The sequence below is a fragment of the Phocoena sinus genome, chromosome 12 (genome assembly GCF_008692025.1).
Source record: "Phocoena sinus isolate mPhoSin1 chromosome 12, mPhoSin1.pri, whole genome shotgun sequence".
In the NCBI taxonomy this organism is placed as follows: Eukaryota; Metazoa; Chordata; class Mammalia; order Artiodactyla; family Phocoenidae; genus Phocoena; species Phocoena sinus.
The window spans coordinates 73,207,931-73,227,947 of record NC_045774.1 but is presented as its reverse complement, the minus strand read 5'-3'; the positions used below and the strand labels follow the sequence as shown (position 1 = coordinate 73,227,947).

The window sequence follows — 20,017 nt, the reverse complement described above, 5'->3', positions numbered from 1 at the left end:
CTTTGATGTAAATTTCCTCACATAGCAACCTTATTAGCAACAACTATACATTTATTTATTTATTTTAACTCTACATTTGTGTTTTCTATTTTTTTTTAATTTTATTTATCTTTTTGGCTGCATGGGGTCTTCATTGCTGCACGCAGGCTTTCTCTAGTTGTGGTGAGCGGGGGCTACTCTTCGTTGCACTGTGTGGGCTTCTCATTGCGGTGGCTTCTCTTGTTGCAGAGCATGGGCTCTACGCACGTGGGCTTCAGTAGTTGTGGCTCGTGGGCTCAGTAGTTGTGGCACACAGGCTTAGTTGCTTCGCACTTTGTGGGATCTTCCTGGACCAGGACCCGAACACGTGTCCCCTGCATTGGCAGGGGGACTCCTAATCACTGCGCCACCAGAGAAGTCCCTCAACAACTATACATTCAGATTCAATTTCTTTCACGTTCAAAACGACTTCCTCATACTAGGGCAAATCCATTTGGAAGTTATTACATCCCTAACACTGGAGTAGCATTTAGTGAGCCCAAAGAATAATGTTCTAGGCACTGGGAAATGGCTTAATAACTGTCATTCCTATGTGATGAAGAGGACCTCAAAAGGTAAAAACCTTCTATAGGTTAAAAAAAACCAACAACCCCCCCCCACCACCACCATTTCTAGTTATGGGGAAAGGATGACATACTCTTCCCTTAGGCACTGATACTGCCTCTCCCTGTGGAAGTGAGGTTAGCCATCTCTGATTTTCTTCAGGCCCCAAAGTCCTCCTCCAGCCTAAACTGCCAGACACATTGGAGAAGGGGAGAGGAAGCACGGAGAAATACTGGGACGTGAGTGGAGAACACACAAGAGTTGCTTCTTTTTTGAGCCAAGGCCAAGAAAAATAGCCATTGGGGGAGGGGAACAGCAGGTACATGATATTAGGAGAAGGTAGTCAGGGCGATTTTGAAATTATCTTAGTCCATTTAGGCTGTTATAACAAAAATACCATAGACTGGATGGTTTAAACAACAACATTTATGTCTCACCAGAGAAACGGCTGGCAAGTCATCAGCAGATGTGGTGTTCAGGAAGAGCCCACTTTTTTGGTTCATGGGCAGCCACCTTCTCATTGTGTCCTTACATGATGTAAGAGATGAGGGAACTGTGTGGAGTCTCTTTTATAAGGGCACTAATCTCATTCATGAGATTAACCTAATCATCACCTGCAAACTGGTGCAGCCAATTACAAAAACTAAAAATAGAGCTACCATATCATCCTGCAATCCCACTCCTGCGCATATACCCAGAGAAAAACATAGTATGAAAGGATACATGCACCCCAGTGTTCACTGCAGGCTGTTTACAATAGCCAAGAGATGGAAGCAACTTAAACGTCCTTCGATAGAAGAATGGATAAAGAAGATGCATATACAGTGGAATATTACTCAGCCATTAAAAAGAATGAAATAATGCCATATGCAGCAAAATGGGTGGACCTAGAGATTGTCATACTGAGTGAAGTAAGTCACACAGAGAAAGACAAACATTGTGTGATATTGCTTATATGCGGAATCTAAAAAAAATGATACAAATGAACTTATTTACAAAACAGAAACAGACTCACAGACTTAGAGAATGAACTTATGGCTACCAGAGGGGAAGTGTGGGAGGGAGGGATAGTTAGGGAGTTTGGGATTGACATGTACACACTGCTATATTTAAAGTAGACAACCAACAAGGACCTACTGTATAGCACAGGGAACTCTGCTCAATACTCTGTAATAACCTAATTGGGAAAAGAATTTGAAAAAGAATAGATACATGTATATGAATAACTGAATCACTTTGTTGTACTCCTGAAACTAACACAACGTTGTTAATCAACTGTACTCCAATATAAAATATAAAGTTAAAAAAAAACAAGGGCACTAATCTCATTCATGAGATTAACCTAATCACCTAAACACCTCATAACCTAATCACCTCCCAAAGGCCCCCTCACTTCCTAATACTGACACATTGCGGGGTAGGATTTCAACATATGAATTTTGGGGGAATGCAAACATTCAGTCCATAACAAGTATATTTAAAGAAATATAGTGTCATTATTTCAGGTACACACTCCCAGGAAGCAGAGCAAGGAACTATAATTACATAAAGTTTCTTAAGGGAATTGCTTTCAATAAAACCTGAGTGACCTATAGTTAATGAATCAATTATTTAAGGATAAATGGGTATTTCTGAAGTGTGTAAGGGTGCTTAAACTGTTTTGTTCTCCTCAAAATTTCAGCAACTGCCTACGGTTTTGTTTATACCATTTATTTTCGGAGTAAAACTTCCTTTACAGCTTCTCCCAGCGGTGGCCTCCACTCTCCCTGACATAGGCTCTACCACAACAAGGTGTCAACCATGAGCTTCACCTTGAGCCTCCAACTGCTCTGGCACCACGGCACTTTATCACTGAGTTCTGTTAAAACCTTGAGGCCTGTTGTCTTCCTTGGCCATGGCCCCAAACAGAAGCAACTCTTACCTTCTTTGCCCCAAACAGAAGCAACTCTTACCTTCTTTGTTCTCCACTCGTGTCCCAGTGTTTCTCTGTGCTTCCAATCCCCTCCCCACTGCTTGCCTCCTTCCCAAAGTTTTCCCTCGAAACAAGCTCTCCTCCATCCTTTAACTATTCACAGAAAGCATCTTCCATCTCTTTTTCCTGGCTTAAAAGCTTTCTCCCCTAAGATTGTTGCTCTCAAAGATTATCAGGCTTCAGGAGACCATTCTAACTCATTTCTTACTCACTTTACACCTGGAGGTTGGGAAATGGGGTTAGCATTTTCTTAAATCACTTATGCCACTTCCAGACCATTATTTTTTCCTATTTAATAATAATCCCTGCTGAGTTTAGGATGCTGCCATTTGGCTACACCACTTTGGCCCTTCCTCAGCTCTGTCAGTTCTGATCTCCATTCACTCCACCCTCTTCTGCACAGTTTATGGTTCTCATTCTTCCTCAACTCTCCAAGTATAGCCACCAGCCTGTGTGACTTCACATGGGTGACCATCCATGGCCCTAGATTCTTGGTTCCTCAGAGTTCCATTGATGGGAGGCTCCGTCATTCCATCTACTCCTTCTCACGTCACACTGAGGACATCATCATGTCTCAGAATTGCTCCTCTTTTGAATTCTTACTCTATACTCTCTCTAACCTCCTGGCCCCCCTTCCTTTAATCCCACTATTAGCAGTTCAGAAACCTCAGCAAGATTTTTATCCCCCCAACATCATCTTCTTCCAAACTATCAGTTTTTAATGCTGTCTTGGGTCCCAGCACCCACGGTCTATCATTACGCCTTTACCCTCCTTTATATTATTCTTCATTATAATAGTTAAAATCGGAATCACACTAGTTATTTACTCATCTAGGACTCTTCCACTAGAATATAGCCTCCTTAAGGGCAGGGACTCCAGTTCACTGAGTCTAATAGGATGAACCACTAATGAAACTCACACATAGTATAGATTCACTAAATATTTGTAGAAGGAAGAAAAAAAAGGAGAGAAGAAAGGATACAGATATTTCTTCAATCTAGAGACTAAGATCTCCTTATTTAGTCCAACAAGTTTAAACCTGAAACAACTTTTCAGAAATGTGTATATTAAAATGACTCAGTAAATCTAAGAATATATTATTCAACATTAGAGGGTTGATTTAATCCTTACTGGTACATCTAATAAGATAATACTGGGCAGTCAATGATAAATGACTTAGAAGAATATTTAACAACATGAAAATTTACATATATATGGATAAGTATAAAAACCTATTACAGTACAGTATAGACTATAATCTCATGTTCATATAACAAAAAAAGACTAAAGAGAAAAATCTATGTGGCCTTGGATTTGGTGATGACTTTTTAGATACAGTACCAAAATCATGATTCATGAAAGAAAGCAGTCTGACCTTATTAAAAATTTTAAAATCCGCTCTGCCAAAGGCACTGTTAAGAAAACCAAAAGACAAGCCACAGAGAGGAAGAAAATATTTGCGAAATATTTTCACATGTCTGATAAAGGACTTACATCCAAACTATGAAAAGATCTCCTAAAACTCAACAATAAGAAAACAAACAACCCAATCAAAAAATGAGCAAGAAATCTGAACAGACACCTCACCAAAGACGGTATACAAACGGCAAATAAGCACATGTAACGATGCTCAACGTCAGTTGTCCTGAGGCGATGCAAATGAGAACAAGGATGAGATACCCCTACACAGCTGTTACAACGGCTAAAACCCAGAGAAACTAACCATCCCAATTACTGGTGAGGATGTGGAACAGCAAGGACGCTCATTAATCCCCGGTGAGAATGCAAAATGGTGCAGCCATTCGGAAGAGTTAGGCAGTTTCTTACAAGCCTAACAATCGCATTCCTGGGTGCGTAGTCACAAGATTTGAAAACGTATATCCACACAAAAACCTGCATGTGAATATTTACAGCAGCTTTAAAGTGAAAATCAGAAGCACTCAACTTGTCCTTCAATAGATAAATGGATAAACAAATTTTGGTATGATTCTCCAGTGACAAAAATGTGAAATATTCTTCAGTGAGGAAACGAAATGAGCTATCAAGCCATAATAAAATATACACGAATGTATCTTAAATGCATTCTGTTAAGTGAAAAAGTCAGTCCGAAAAGGCTACATACTATACGATCTCAATTATAACATTCTGAAAAAGACAAAACAATTCTAAAAAGAGCAGTTGTTGGCAGAGATTGGGGGGGGTGGGGTTGGGTAAGAGGGTTGACAGGTGAAATAGAGAGGATTTTTAGGGCAGTGAAACTATTCTACATAAAATTATAATGGTGGATATATAATACCCCTGTCAAAACCCATTGAACTTTACAGCACAAAGAATGAACCTCAACTGATGCAAATTTCTTAAAAAATCACTTAGGAGAGCCTACAGATCCTAGCATGGAATGCAGAATGTGACAAAAGAATCTAATTGTGTTACAAATGTGTGAAACAATTACAGTGAAAGGAGTAGGGGGAGAGGTGTTGAGTAAGTAACTTTAGAAATGAGTGAGAACCATAAGACTATAGGCAAAAGAAACTGCACATAAATACTGTGGTCTAGTTAATAAAGTTGGTTCCCATATGAATACCAGTTAACAATTCTAATTCTTCTATACATGTATGCTAGAACTGAACCATTATGCCCTTGCTCTGTCAGCTGAAAGGGCCTAAAAGCAAGGACACCCCAGTAACAATGAGCACACCTAACACCCAGATCTTGCTTCCTAATACCATTCTCTAATAAAAGGACCAGGATTCCTTGGAGAAATGGCTGACTAGGATCAAGACCATGAAGATAACCCTACACCATCTTGCAGTACCAGAAAGTAAGGAAGTACTCAAACAAACAGAACCACTTACAATTAGGGGGTAATGTCAAAAGGCAAGGACACAGAGCCAACTGAAAGAGCTCCCAATAGTGAAAGCTGGAAAAATTTGTGCAAGAAAATAACTAAAGCAGTATTGGATTATAACCCAAAGTACAAAAAAGTATATTCATAGGTATATTCATATACTCAAAGTGTATTCATATGTTCACAATGATAAATAAATAAAAATAAAGCCAGCTAGATAGATAGATGGATGAAGAGGAAACAAATCTCTCATGCAGAAGAATCTCAAATAATCCATATAGACTCTCCATTCTCAAGGATGTGGACTTCCCTCTCCATAAGTCTGGGCTATGCATAGTGACTTCCTTCCAAAGAGGACAGGATGGCGAGAGGGAGAGAAAAGAGTCACTTTACAGGGGAGAAACCTGACAACTACTACTTCGTCCAGGAGGTCAAGGTCAACATCAACGGTGATAAATCATGTGTATAGTTTGCATCCTTGATACGATGGGATCAGAATGCATTTTACCTCCATGGTCTTCCTTTCGACAACCCATAATCCCAGTCTAATCATAAGAAAACATCATACAAATTCCTAGTTAAGGGATATTCTATAAAATACCTGATCAGTACTCCTCAAAACTGTCAAAGTCATCAAAAACAAGGAAAGTGTGGGGCTTCCCTGGTGTCGCAGTGGTTGAGAGTCCGCCTGCCGATGCTGGGGACGTGGGTTCGTGCCCCGGTCCGGGAGGATCCCACATGCTGCGGAGCGGCTGGGCCCGTGAGCCATGGCCGCTGAGCCTGCGCGTCCGGAGCCTGTGCTCCACAACGGGAGAGGCCACAGCAGTGAGAGGCCCGCGTACCGAAAAAAAAAAACAAGGAAAGTGTGAGAAAATGTCATAGCCAAGAAAGACCTAAGGAGACAGGATGACTAAATGTAATGTGGTCTCATGGATGGGATCCTGAAACAGAGAAAGGATACTGGGTAAAAACTAAGGAAGTCTGAATAAAGTATATTACTTAATTAACAACATATAAATATTGGTTTATTAATTTTAACAAAGACACCATACTAATACAAGATGTTAATAATAGAGAAACTGGGTACAGGGTATATAGAAAACTCTATATTGTACTCTCCTGGAAACTCATCTGTAAACCTAATACTTTTTTAAATGTATGTTTAAGAAGGAAGAAAAAAACTGCAAAGATAAGCCCTGAAACTTTATCAGTGACTGTGCTTTAGTTATGGAATGACAAATGGCTTTCTTTTTGGTTGTCTGTATTTTAAAAATAATACTATTGGATTTTGATTTTTAGCTCTTGAAGGCTTGACATTAGCCTAATAGGTTTAACATCTGGTCTCTTACTTCTTCAGATACAGTTTGGGCGCTTGTTAAGCAAGTGACACCTGTTACTACCTCCAGGGAAGGAGTCCCAGAATGTCAACCCACTGCATGGTTTGCAGGTTGCATGGGCTGCAGGTTGCATGGTTGTATGGGTTGCATGGTTTGCAAGTTGCATGGTTATATGTGTTGCATGGTTTGCAGGTCGCATGGTTGCATGGGTTGCTGAGAAAAACATGACTCCCACAGACACTGGATGGAACAACACTCAGAGAACAGACAGAGCAAGATCAGCCTTGATAGCGAGTGTGGGTGCCCCATGGCCAGCGCACCTTGACCCACAGCTGACACAGGTCTGCACACACCCCTTCTGTGATAGAGGCAAAGGACCCCCTTCTCTCCCCACCAGGAACAAACACAGCAGTGGGGCTGTCCAGGTGCCATATGCACACACTTGAAGCAGAACAAAGAAATACACATCAAACCTAGAACAGGAAAAGAGATTCACAAATAAGGCAGTATGCTCAGCACAGGTGGTGAGGGCTCCAGGTAAGGAAACGTTCCAGGCCCGAGGCACGCTCTTATGCATCCCTGCGAGGTCAGCAGGCTGTGCGTGACTGCCCTTCCCCAAACCCCTCATTCATAGCAATATACCCCGGACAGTGTAACTTCCTTTAGAAAAATGAAATAAACGAAATATAATGATCTCATAATGAGTGACAGAGGTAAGCCATTTTAAACATCAGGGGAATGCCGTGAGCCATTATTTTTAGAGAAACAATTATTTCTGCAAATTAAATTTTAGGAATCATGACAGAAAGATAACTGCAAAACTAATAACGCCTAGTAGAAGTAAAATCTCAAGCTCTTCAGAAAGACAATCCTCTACCTATGTTACAGAAGCCAGAGGGAGACCAACAGAGCAGAATTTCTTTCACAGAGGATGGCAGTGTGTCAGAGGGGATATGAGTAGACATCCGTCTTACCCTTGGTTGATAAAGGAATCCCTCTAAACTTGCCCTTCACATCTGCCTGAAGTGCCAGACCCCGGTGACAGCAAGTTTATTTGCCATCAACGTGGCTGGGTTTATTTCCAGATAGATTCCAAAGTCAAGTTACATAAATTAAGACTAAATTACTCTATGATGATTTGTTTGCTGTTTGTAAACAATCAGTCAGTGAAGAATAATTGTGAATTGAGGAGATGAATATTACTTATAAAATGTCTACTATCTGTTTGTTAAACTCTAGAAAGGCTCTATAGAGGCACAGAAGTTCAGAACATACATTCATATTCTACCCTGAGCAATTATTTAATTTTCAGTGCCTCAGTTTCTTCATCTGTAAAAGGGAGATATTTGTAGTCCCTATCTCTAGCTGCTGCAAGGGTTCCATTGAATTAATGCGTGCTAATTAATGCGTGCTAAAAAGTGCTTAGAATGGTATCTGGCATGTAGCTAGTTCTATATAAATGTTAGCTGTTAATTTAAGTACAGGCACTCAGTGGCTTTTGACCGTCTCCCTTTTACTCTTTCATGTTCCACTCAGATCTCCAAACCCAACATCATTTTGCCCACATCCCCTGTCACTCGCTTCTCCGTGGCCCAGCCATCTTCTGAGTTACATGTGAACAAAGCCTATTGATCCTTTCCTTTCTCACTCCTTTTGCTGTGGGAATTATTACATTCTTTAAGTCTCCCTTTGGTTATGGTTCTTGCATTTTTTTCCTCATTGCCATCACTAACACTGAAATCAATAGTCTATTAACCTGTTATTCTACTTCCCTCATCCACCCCAATCACTCATACCTCGATGCCAGGTTAAATTTTCTTTTTACCTTAATAACAACTTCGTTGAGATATAATTCACATTTCTTAAAGCTCACACTGTTGAAGTGTATTTCTCAATGGTTTTTAGTATATTCACAGACTTATGCAACTATCACCATTATCTAATGACAAAATGTTTTCATCAGCTCCCCCCAAACCCCATACCCATTAGCACTCACTCCTATTTTCCCCCAGTACAGCCACAGACAACTCCTAATCTGCTTTCTATCTCTATACACTTGCCTACTCACACATCCTCATCAACGCTTATTACCCATCTTTTAAATTACAGCCATTCTATAGAGGTATAGAGGTAACACTATAGGTATGGAGTGTTACAGTTTTGATTAATATTTCTCTAATGCCTAATTTCATGTGCTTTATTGACCACTTGTATATATTCCTTGTATATAGTCTTTAGAGAAATGTCTATTCAATTTTTTGAAACTGGGTTATTTGACTTTTTATTGTTGAGTTGCAGGAGTTCATTACATATTCAGGATACAAGTCTCTTATCAGATAAATGTTTCACAAATATTTTCTCCCATTCTCTGGATTGTGTTTTCAAGTTCTTGATGCTGTCCTTTGAAACACAAAGGGTTTTCATTTTGATGCACTCCAATGTATCTGATTTTTCTTTTGTTGCTTATGCTTTTGGTGTCATATCTAAGAAACCACTGACTACCTAAGGTCATGAAGACTTACTCCTATGTTTTCTTCTTAGAGTTTTATAGCTTTACCTCTTACATTTGGGTCTATGGTCTGTTTTGAGTTAATTTTTGTGTAAGAAGTTAACACTCTAGCTTCATTCTTTTGCATGTAGATAGCCAGCTGTCCCAGCACCATTTGTTGAAAATATTATTCTTTCCCCATTTTGAGTTGTCTTGGTACCTTTGTTGAAAATCTGTGACAATAAAGTTAAAGGTTTATCTCTGGACTTTCAATTGTATTCCATTGACCTGTTTCTCTTTATGCCAGTACCACACAGTCTTGATTACTGCAGCTGTGTGGTAAGTGTTGGAATCAGGAAGTATGAGTGAGTTCTCCAATTTTGTTCTTCTTTTTCAAGATTACTTTGGCTATTCTGGGTCCTTTGCCTTTCCATATGAATTTTAGGATCAGCTTGTCAATTTCCTTTTTCTTTTTTTTTTTTTTTTATTTTTTTTGGCCATGCCAGGAGGCTTGCGGGATCTTAGTTCCCTGGCCAGGGATTGAACCTGGGCCCTCGGCAGTGAGAGCACAGAGTCCTAACCATTGGATCGCCAGGGAATTCCCAACTTGTCAATTTATGCAAAAAAAAAAAAAAAGGCTAGGATTTTGACAGATTGTATTGAATCTGCAGGTCAGTTTTGAGAGTATTGCCATCTTAACACTGCATTTTCCAATTCATGAACATGGAATGTCTTTCCATTTGTTAGGTTTCTTTACTTTCCTCCAATAATGTTTTATAATTTTCAGAGTACAACTTTTACACTTCTTATGTTAAATTTATTCCTAAGTATTTTATTCTTTTTGATGCTATTACAAATGGAATTTTCTTAATTTCATTTTTGAATTGTCTCATTGCTAGAGTACAGAAATACAATTAAATTTTCTATATTGATCTTGTATCCTGAAACCTTCCTTAACTCATTTATTATTTCTAATAGTTTTAGGATTCTTTAGGAAAAAGGTCTCTACATACAAAAAAATCATGTTATCTTCAATAAAGATAGCTTACTTCTTCCTTTCCAAGGAATACCTTTTATTTTTTTTCTTGCCTAAGTGTCCTATCTAGACCCCCAGTACAATGTTGAATAGAAGTGGTAAGCACAGACATGCCTATTTTCTTCCTGATTTTAGGGAGGAAATCTCCAGACGTTCACCATTTAGTATAATGTTTGCTGTGGGTTTTTTATAGATGGCTTTCATAGATGGATGTATTTGATATTTGGGAAGAGTGTGAATTTGGCAAGGAGGTAAGAAGGCAGACTATGGTAGGCAGGACTTTTTCTGCTCTCATCTCCAGAACCTATTAACATGATGATGTTTCATTTCTGTGATTATGTTATGTTCTTTGGCATAATCTAGGCAGGCCTGAAACTCATCACAAGCCCTTAAAATCATGGAGCTTTCTCCAGCCAAAGCAAAAGAGTCAGAGAAATTTAAAACACGGGAAGAACTCAGTGTGCCATTGTTGGATTAAAGATGGAAATGGCCCATGAGAAGGAATGCAAGCAGCATTTAGGAACAGAGAGCAGCCCCTTGCTGACAGCCAGCAGGAAACAGGGAACCTCTGATCTACAGCCTCAAGGAACCGATTCTGCCAACAATATGAATGCGTTTGGAAGCAGGATATCTCCCAGAGCCTCCAGATAAGAGCCCAGCCCAGCCCAGCCGACTACCCTGACTTCAGCCTTGTGAGATCTTATACATAGGATGTAGTTGAACCCACCTAGACTTCTGATCCATAGAACTGTAGTGCTCACGAGTGTGTGCTGCTTTTTTTTTTTTTTTTTTTTTTTGCGGTACGCGGGCCTCTCACTGTTGTGGCCTCTCCCGTTGCGGAGCAACAGGCTCCGGACGCGCAGGCTCAGCGGCCATGGCTCACGGGCCCAGCCGCTCCGTGGCATGTGGGATCTTCCCGGACCGGGGCACGAACCCTTGTCCCCTGCATCGGCAGGCGGACTCTCAACCACTGCGCCACCAGGGAAGCCCTGTGTGCTGCTTTAAGCTTTGAAATTTGCATGTCATTTGTTTATGCAGCAATAGAAAACTAAGACAAGGACTGATAACGATTCATTCACTTGCAGCAGAGGAGGTCAGGGTGTAGGCAGTGTGCTAGGCAGTGCCGCGGATCTGTCTCTTGCTTCAATAGTGTTTGGGTGAGGACAGGACCCACAGGGACATCCCCTTGCTCCAGCCTCCGATCACCCTCCAACCTTTTTCCAGTCGCAACCTTCAGAATCAGCCACTTAGCTACCCTTGGTCACCGGACCAGCCAACACCACTTTTTTGAGCTTAACTGCTTTCTACCGATCAACCACGAGTTTCCAGATTTCGTCAGAATTATCCCACTGAGGTGGAGGCCACTGTCAACCCCCTGGCCGACACGCATCTGCGGGCCTCCTACACCTCTCTCTCTGTGAGCTTCTATTTCGACTGTGACAACGTGGCCCTGGAGGGCATGGGCCACTTCTTCCGTGAATTGGCCAAGGAGAAGTGCGACGGAGCCAAGCATCTCCTGAAAACACAAAACCAGCGTGGCGGCCGCGCCCTCTTCCAGAACGTGCGGAAGCCATCTCCAGATGAGTGGAGTAAAACCCAGGATGCTATGGAAGCTGCCATGCTCGTGGAGGAGAACATGAACCAGGCCCTTGTGGACCTGCGTGCTCTGGGTTCTGCCCGCGCAGACACCGCCTCTGTGACTTCCTGGAGAGCCTTGTCCTAGATGAGCAGGTGAAACTCATCAAGAAGATGGGTGACCACCTGACCAACCTCCAATTGCCGGCTGGTCCCCAGGCTGGGCTGGGTGGGTCTCTCTTGGAAAGGCTCACCCTCCAGCACGAGTAGGTGCCCCTGGAGCCCAGCGGCCTTTGAGGAGCCCCCCTCTGGCGTCGGGGTTTCTGCCTGAAGCCCCTCCCTGCATCCACTAGGCAGCTTTTTAACCGCCCTGGAGCTCTCTCCCAAGCCTTGGACCAAATGGAAACCATAAAGCTTTTTACAGAAAAAAAAAAAAAAAGAGTGGGGTATAGTAAGTAATGCATTACGCTTGGAATACATTGGAGACACTTGGAAAAGCAAGCATTGCCGGCCAGGCGATTTCTCAACCATGTGAAATCCTTCCTTTATTTGGAAAGTCTTGGACTTGGAACTGTCACTGGTGTCCTATAGTCCTGGCACCTCAAAAGCATGACCATTTAATTTTATTCTCCACAGATAATTTACAAACATTCAACAAGGGAAGGAAATGGAAGCAGGAAAATTTTTATAACTGGCTTCTTTGGTCAGAGGAATTGTGCTTCCTCACTACTTTGTAACTTGCCCACTAGAGACTAAAGGAAAACTCATTTGGATGTGTACCAAATAAGCAGAAGGTTACAACTGGATATTATAACTGTCCATTACTTATCTTACTAAAGAGGGATTCGATTTTTCTCAGCCATCAAAAGTGGAAACAACACAAGTGTCCACCAACAGATGAATGGATAAACAAACGTGCTGTATACATACAGTACAGTATCATTCAGCTTTAAAAAGGAAATAAATTCTGATATGCTAAAACACAGATGACATTATGCTCAAAGACATCATGCTAAGTGAAACAGACCAGTCACAAGAGGACAAATGTTGTATGATTCCACTTATACAAGATATCTAGAGTAGTCAAATTCACAGAGACAGAAAGTAGAATGGTGTTATCCAGGGGCTGGGAAGGGAGGAATGGGGAGTTGGTGTTTAATGAGTTCAGGGTTGCAGTGTTGGGAGATGAAGTTCTGAAGATGGTTGGTGGTAATGGTTGTGCGACAATATGAATGTACTTAATGCCAATGAATACAGTTAAAAGTAATCAAAAGGTTAAATTTTATGTTATGTATATTTTACTGCCAATTTTTTTTTTTAAAAAGGGATTACATCAGCTTCCCTTCTTCAGAAACCATCATTCAGTTGTGTTAAAGGAATTTCACTGTGGGTGACGTTCTATAATAAAACTCCTTCTATTCTCATCTACTTATTTGTGTGAAAAATTTTCTCAGGATTTACATCTTATATAACACAAAATAGGAATACAATTACTGCTAAATCTTGTGTCTTTCTACCAACTCTTGGATACATAAATTCATTGAAACCAAGCAGTACTGTCCCAAGAAGTGATGCATTTCATTTGCAATAAAAATTTTACTTTGTATGTTTAGTTCTATTGATCAAAATGTGGAATACGTATGTTGTTTTGACCAATTGTGCACTAATAGTAGGTGTAATAGTAATTAACTTTTAAATTTTAATAAAATAGACATATCAGGGGCTTCTCTGGTGGCACAGTGGTTGAGAGTCCGCCTGCCGATGCAGGGGACACGGGTTCGTGCCCCGGTCCGGGAAGATGCCACGTGCCGCGGAGCGGCTGGGCCCGTGAGCCATGGCCGCTGAGCCTGCGCGTCTAGAGCCTGTGCTCCGCAACGGGAGAGGCCACACCAGTGAGAGGCCCGCGTACTGCAAAAAAAAAAGACGTATCATAGGAAATAAAAATTAATATTAATCTATACCCATGATTATGGAAAGAGTTGTGATAGCTCAGTAAAAAACTTTCTACCAGGAAGTATAGTTGTCCCTCCGTATCTGAGGGTGATTGGTTCCAGGTGCCTCCATGGATACCAAAATCCTCAGGTGCACAAGTCCCTTGGTAGTACAAAGAAAAGAGCGGCCCTCCATATCCGTGGGTTTCCCATCCACGGACTAAAACCGCTTTTGATTCATGGTTGGTTGAATCTGAGGATGCAGAAAACTGTGGATACAGAGGGCCAACTATATATTATTATAACTTTTGAAGGAAGAGGGAAATGCACAGATACGGATAACAGACTTGTCATTGCCAATGAGGAGGGGTGTGGGGGAGGGAAGGCCTGGGAGTTTGGGGTTAGCAGAGACAGACTATCACATTTGGGATGGATAAACAACAAGGTCCTACTGTGTAGCACAGGGAACTATATTCAATATCCTGTGACAAGCCATATGGAAAAGAATATGAAAAATAATATATATATATGTATAACTGAGTCACTTTACTGTACAGAAGAAATTAACACAACATTGCAAATTAACCGTACTTCAATAAAATTTAAAAAAATGTATCAGAAAGAGGGAAATGGAAATCTAGCCTAAATTGAAAACTAGAGCAATGCAAAATTTCTGCTTATTAATGACAATTTTGTTCTTTTAAATAGGTGATGGTATATCTCAAATGCTATCGTACTTTGATTCCATACTAGATACATTTAAAACTAATGTAAACAATTTTATTTTAAAATCAAACTGGAAGTTATGCACTCTTTCTGATAACTGTACTTTCTTCTGAAAATTTATACTGTTTATTTCTATTCTTCTAGGGGTTTTCCTGGAAATTTTATGGTGAGTACCTAGCACAGTGCAGACCATGATTAACATATTGACCTTAACCCAGATGATACAAAGATTTAAAAACACTTTAATTTTAACCACCCCTCCCAATTTACATAATACTAGTTGTCAAGTATTTTAATTCTGCCCTTTAATTCTCACAGATATGATTTTATACAGATCATGTTTGTTTAGACTTATTTACAGGTTTATCAGTTTCTTTGTTCGCCATTCCTTGCATGCCTTTTAGAATAATCTTTCTTCTTCCTTAAATGCTGCCTTCAGAAGTTCTCAAGTATAGATCTGTTCATAAATTCTCTCCATTTTTGGTTATGAAATGTCTTTATTTTGCCTTTCTTCTTAAAAGGTAGTTTTGGTGGATACAGAGAGGTTTTTCTTTTTCCCCAGCACTTTGAAGATATTATTCCACTTTCTTCTGCTTCTATTGTTGCTATTGAAATCACTGTAGATGTCAAATGTCTAATTGTCTTTTCTCTCTAGGATTTATTTTGGGGTTTTGGTGTTCTAGTTTGATTATAACCTTTCCAGGTGTAAAATTTCTTCTGATTTATTCTTCTTGGTATGAATAAGTGAATTCATGTCATCCATCAATTCGTTATCTCTTTGAACATTGCTTCTTCTCCATTCTCTTTATATTCTCTCTCTGGGATTCAAATTTTAAATTTGTTCACCCAGTTTCTCAAACCTTTGGGTACATATGAACCACATGGGGAGTTTATTGACCAATGCAGATTTGGATTCAAGAGGTCATCAGAGAGGCTGAGTCTGAATTTTTTTTGTTTTGTTTTGTTTTGTTTGTTTTTGGGTTTTTTTTGCGGTACGCGGGCCTCTCACTGTTGTGGCCTCTCCCGCTGTGGAGCACAGGCTCCGGACGCGCAGGCTCAGCGGCCATGGCTCACGGGCCCAGCCACTCCACGGCATGTGGGATCTTCCTGGACCCGGGCACGAACCCGCATCCCCTGCATCGGCAGGCGGACCCTCAACCACAGCGTCACCAGGGAAGCCCTGAGTCTGAATTTCTAACAATCTCCTAAGCAGGGCTCTTGCTACTGTTCCATGTATTATACTTCAAGTAACATGATGTTAGACCTCCTCTTTCTATCCTCCACATCTCTTAACATTTCTTTCCTATTTTATACCTCCTTATTTCTCTGTGTTGTATCCCAGTTAATTTCTTCAGGTCTGTCTCTCAGTTAACTTATTTCTCTTATCTTATATCTAATTTGCTCTTTAACCAATCTGTTCATTTTTCAACAACTACATTTTGCATTTCTAAAAATTGTATTGTTCATTCATACTGTTTTATATATGCCCAGACATTTTAAATAGTGCCTTGTAGTTTGCACATTTTGGTTATTCCATCTTCTATTTTTTCTTAACTTTATAAAATATTATTTGATGTTCTACATCTTATGGAAGTCTATTTTATGATTCCCATGTTCAGAGTCTTGAGGGTCTCATATGTCATAGGTTACCTAGACTAACTCTCACTCATGTAGTTTAGTTCCTTTGCATGTTTAGTAATCTTTGATGGTAGGCTTATATTTGGTTGATTTTAATGAGTGGAAACCTAAAAGCCTAAAATGAAGATATTTAGCAAGAATTTGGTTTCCTTCAGCCTTGAGCTAGGAGAGGCTACCAAGCTGTGACCACTCAGGCCACCTTCAAGTTTCCTAGGCTTATTCTGGACACTCAGATTTAGCAACTTCCCACCCCTACCTCGTCACCAGGCCAAGGCACAGTTTCTTGGAAGCAGTGACAATTCGTTTCCTGACTTTGGAGAAATCCTTACTTTCCCCTGTGTGCTTGCTGTTTGCTGACTCCTCACAGATTTTCTTTTTTTTATCTTTTTCTTAACCCTAGATCTTTTGAGATTACCCTGAATTCCTTCAAGCCCCAAAACACCAAAAATTATGTCTCATGAAGTATCTAGGCTTTTTCCCCAATGAGAAGACCCCCTCCACAATACACACAGATATAAATATTCAATATGTTATACTCCCAGAACTATAAGTTATGAAAAGAATTTTAGGGGCTTCCCTGGTGGTGCAGTGGTTGAGAGTCCGCCTGCCGATGCAGGGGACGCGGGTTCGTGCCCCGGTCCGGGAGGATCCCACGTGCCACGGAGTCATGGCCGCTGAGCCTGCGCGTCCGGAGCCTGTGCTCCGCAACGGGAGAGGCCACAACAGTGAGAGGCCCGCGTACAGCAAAAAAAAAAAAAGAATTTTCACCCAAGACTCCCTCACAATTGGGTATGTGTGACCCCACAACTCACTACATGGTTATTTCCCCAGGTCCTGAACATAATGTTTGAATACATTTCAGTAGCTGGAAAAATAATCACAGTAGATTTCCAACTCATAGAGTAAGAAAATAGGTCCACCTGGAGCCTGTGTATCTCTCTTTTTGTACAGAATAGTAAATCAAGAGCAATACTACACCCCTAGGAGCATAGAGATTATTGCTACCGTTGAAGGCTAGAAAATGCAGGGTGGTAATTCTAACATGCCCAGTTTAATTCTCTAGTTTAGTTAATGCAAAATATCATTGATTCTGAGAAAGTAATAGTGAATTTTCATAACTTGAGCTAGTTGATGATGCCAACAAATGTTGCTATTCCAGATGTACTCTTTTTCTTTATTTTATTTTATTTCATTTTTGGCTGCATTTGGTCTTTGTTGCTGCGCGCAGGCTTTTCTGTAGTTGTGGCGAGCCAGGGCTGCTCTTCCTTGTGGGGCACGGGCTTCTCATTGTGGTGGCTTCTCTTGTTGCAGAGCACAGGCTCTAGGCACGTGGGCTCAGTAGTCGTGGCTAGTGGGCTCTAGAGCGCAGGCTCAGTAGTTGTGGCACACGGGCTTAGTTGCTCCGCGGCATGTGGAATCTTCCCGGACCAGGGCTCGAAACCGTGTCCCCTGCATTCGCAGGCGGATTCTTAACCACTGTGCCACCAGGGAAGCCCCAGATGTACTCTTTTTAATGGACTAAATTAGTATAGCCAGTGACACCTGGTAAGCAGCTACTGATCCAGTGATTTTCTTTTCAAATCTCCACAAGCAGAAAAAAACACCAGAAACCATTAGATTCCCCTGAAATAGAGAGTAGTACATCTTTGTTATCCTACCTCAGGAAACATCAACTTCCCAGCCCTGTGCCACAATTTAGTTCCCAAGGATCCTGACTGTTTCCGAGGCTACAGCATATCTCACTGGTCCACCATATTGATGATAACAATAACATAACCTGAAGAGCAGGAAGTAGCAAGTTGCCTGGAGGCTCAAGCTAGACACAGGCTCATCAGAAGACAGTAGGTAGGTGTCACAAAGTTAGAGGGATCTGATAGTTCAGTGAAGTTTTTGGCAGATGGGCAACCTCGTACAAGGCCGGATATCCCCTTCAAAACTAAAAGTAAGTTGTAGTTTCACGTACATATAAGTCTTGGTGGGATCCTTGCATTTTGGAAGCTATATATACTGTATTTACAAGGTAACTGGTTTATATGGTGATCTGACACTACTTAATTTGAATAAGGCTTAGAGCAAAAGAAGAGTTTTTTATCTTGTCCAAGCTATACTGCAAAAGCTCTGTCCTTTGATCTCCACGACTCAGCCAATTCAATGGGGTATGGTAGTTTAAATGCCTTGGGCAGATTAAGATAATGTATGAAGCTTGTGGCAAAATCCCAGCAGAAGAGTCACAGTGAAGGCTCCCAGAAATTTTGAAGAAAGCCATGTCCCCTTTGGTGTATAACTACTTTTTTAGAAAACAACAGTTTGCTTGTCACTGAATCCTGCTAACCATAGAACATCTGGTGATCAGGAACCTCAGTTTCTTACTGAGTCCAAATGCGTACTGCTCACTGCACAACAGGGCAATAAATCGAGAGATGAGTTGCTGGGGCAAGGAACAGCAACTTTCATAGAAAAGCCAGCAGACCGAGAAGACGGTGGACTCATGTCCCAAAGAACCATCTTGCCTGAGTTAGGATTCAGGCTTCTTTTATACTCAAAGGGGAGGGAGTAAAGTCAAACGTTTCCTGGTTCTGGTCAGCCTCCAGAGAGGATGTGTTAATTTCTTCCTTCCTGCAGTCGTTTACAGATGGGCCTGGTCAGGATGTTTCCTGTGAGCTAAACAAAGGTATTTTAGCTTAATGCTCATTACCTGGGAGGCAGGGTTCCCAGAGATGGGCCATTACGTATAATTTAAGCTTATAGGCAACATCCCTTTAGTGATTAACTTGTAATAAAATACAAAGGTTCTTTCCTATTACAAGTTGACCATCATAAACTTGGAGTTTTCAGATCTACCTAGTTCTAAAACTGGCTGTAAGTAATATACTCCACAATCAAGGAGAAATTAGTGTATTAGAGACCAGCCTTAGGAAGATCCTCAAGGAAAAAACTGAAAAAGAACATTGTCCACTTTTCAAGCAGGGCTACATCTCCCAAGCTGCTGTCCCTCCCTCAGCTCACTTCATGGGCTCACACTGCTGCATGGGAAGTTTCCTATGACTAGCTGATATGAAAGAGAAATCTGTGGCTGACAACAGGCAAAGGTAGGCCACCATGATATTAGAGCCCACCCTGGGGTAGACCTGAAGAGAAATGAAGTAAAGGAAAGAAATAGTCCCAGTGGGCAGAGCTTCAAGTACTTTTTCTGCCCACATTGCCGAAAAGAAGGTCCTGATTGGTTTGACTGGATGGGTTGTCGAGTTCTTAGAAGAGACAGGATCAGAGGACTGACGACAAGGAGAGTATCTGTATCTCATATTGATGCTGATTATAATGCCTTTACTGCAGAGAAGCTGCTTGGTAATTAAGTGGCGCTCAACTAGCCTGTGGTACCAGTTAGCCTCTTTCTCCAGCCTGCCAATCCTGCTCCCTGGGCTTCTGCACAGTCATCCACATTGGCAGGGACAGAGGTAATACACAGACTCATCAAGAAGGACCTATTCTCACTATGACTGTCTGGCTATTGTCCCAGTCAGTCAGCAAATCTGCCAACTACAGCCCATACCCTCCAATATGGTAGAACACTTAATTGAACCACGAAGCCATCTTATGGCCGATTAATTATGCTGAATCCTGCTACATCCCCTGGAACAAACACTTATTCTGAGTTTGGATATGCCTTTCATGTTGGACAGTCTTTTCAATACCATGGACTTACTAGATGGGTTTTTCATCCTAACGGAATGTCACACAACATTGCTTCTGGCCAAAAAAAGTCCTTTTATTGTAAAAAGAAATAAGTCAATGCAATAAAAATTCACTGATCACATCTGTTTCCCCATCTCCCAGATGTAGCTGGAATTGCTTACTAAATATCCAGTTATCATGTCAACCGGTA

The 20,017-nt window shown here is 41.1% G+C and overlaps 1 protein-coding gene and 1 pseudogene across 1 annotated transcript in view; one reads left to right on the top strand and one right to left on the bottom strand.

Moving 5' to 3' along the window:
- The window catches only part of UBE3D (ubiquitin protein ligase E3D), a 344,514-nt gene that overhangs the window by 126,982 nt on the left and 197,515 nt on the right, over positions 1-20,017 (bottom strand). The window lies entirely within an intron of this gene.
- Positions 11,568-12,197, top strand: LOC116763707 (annotated as a pseudogene).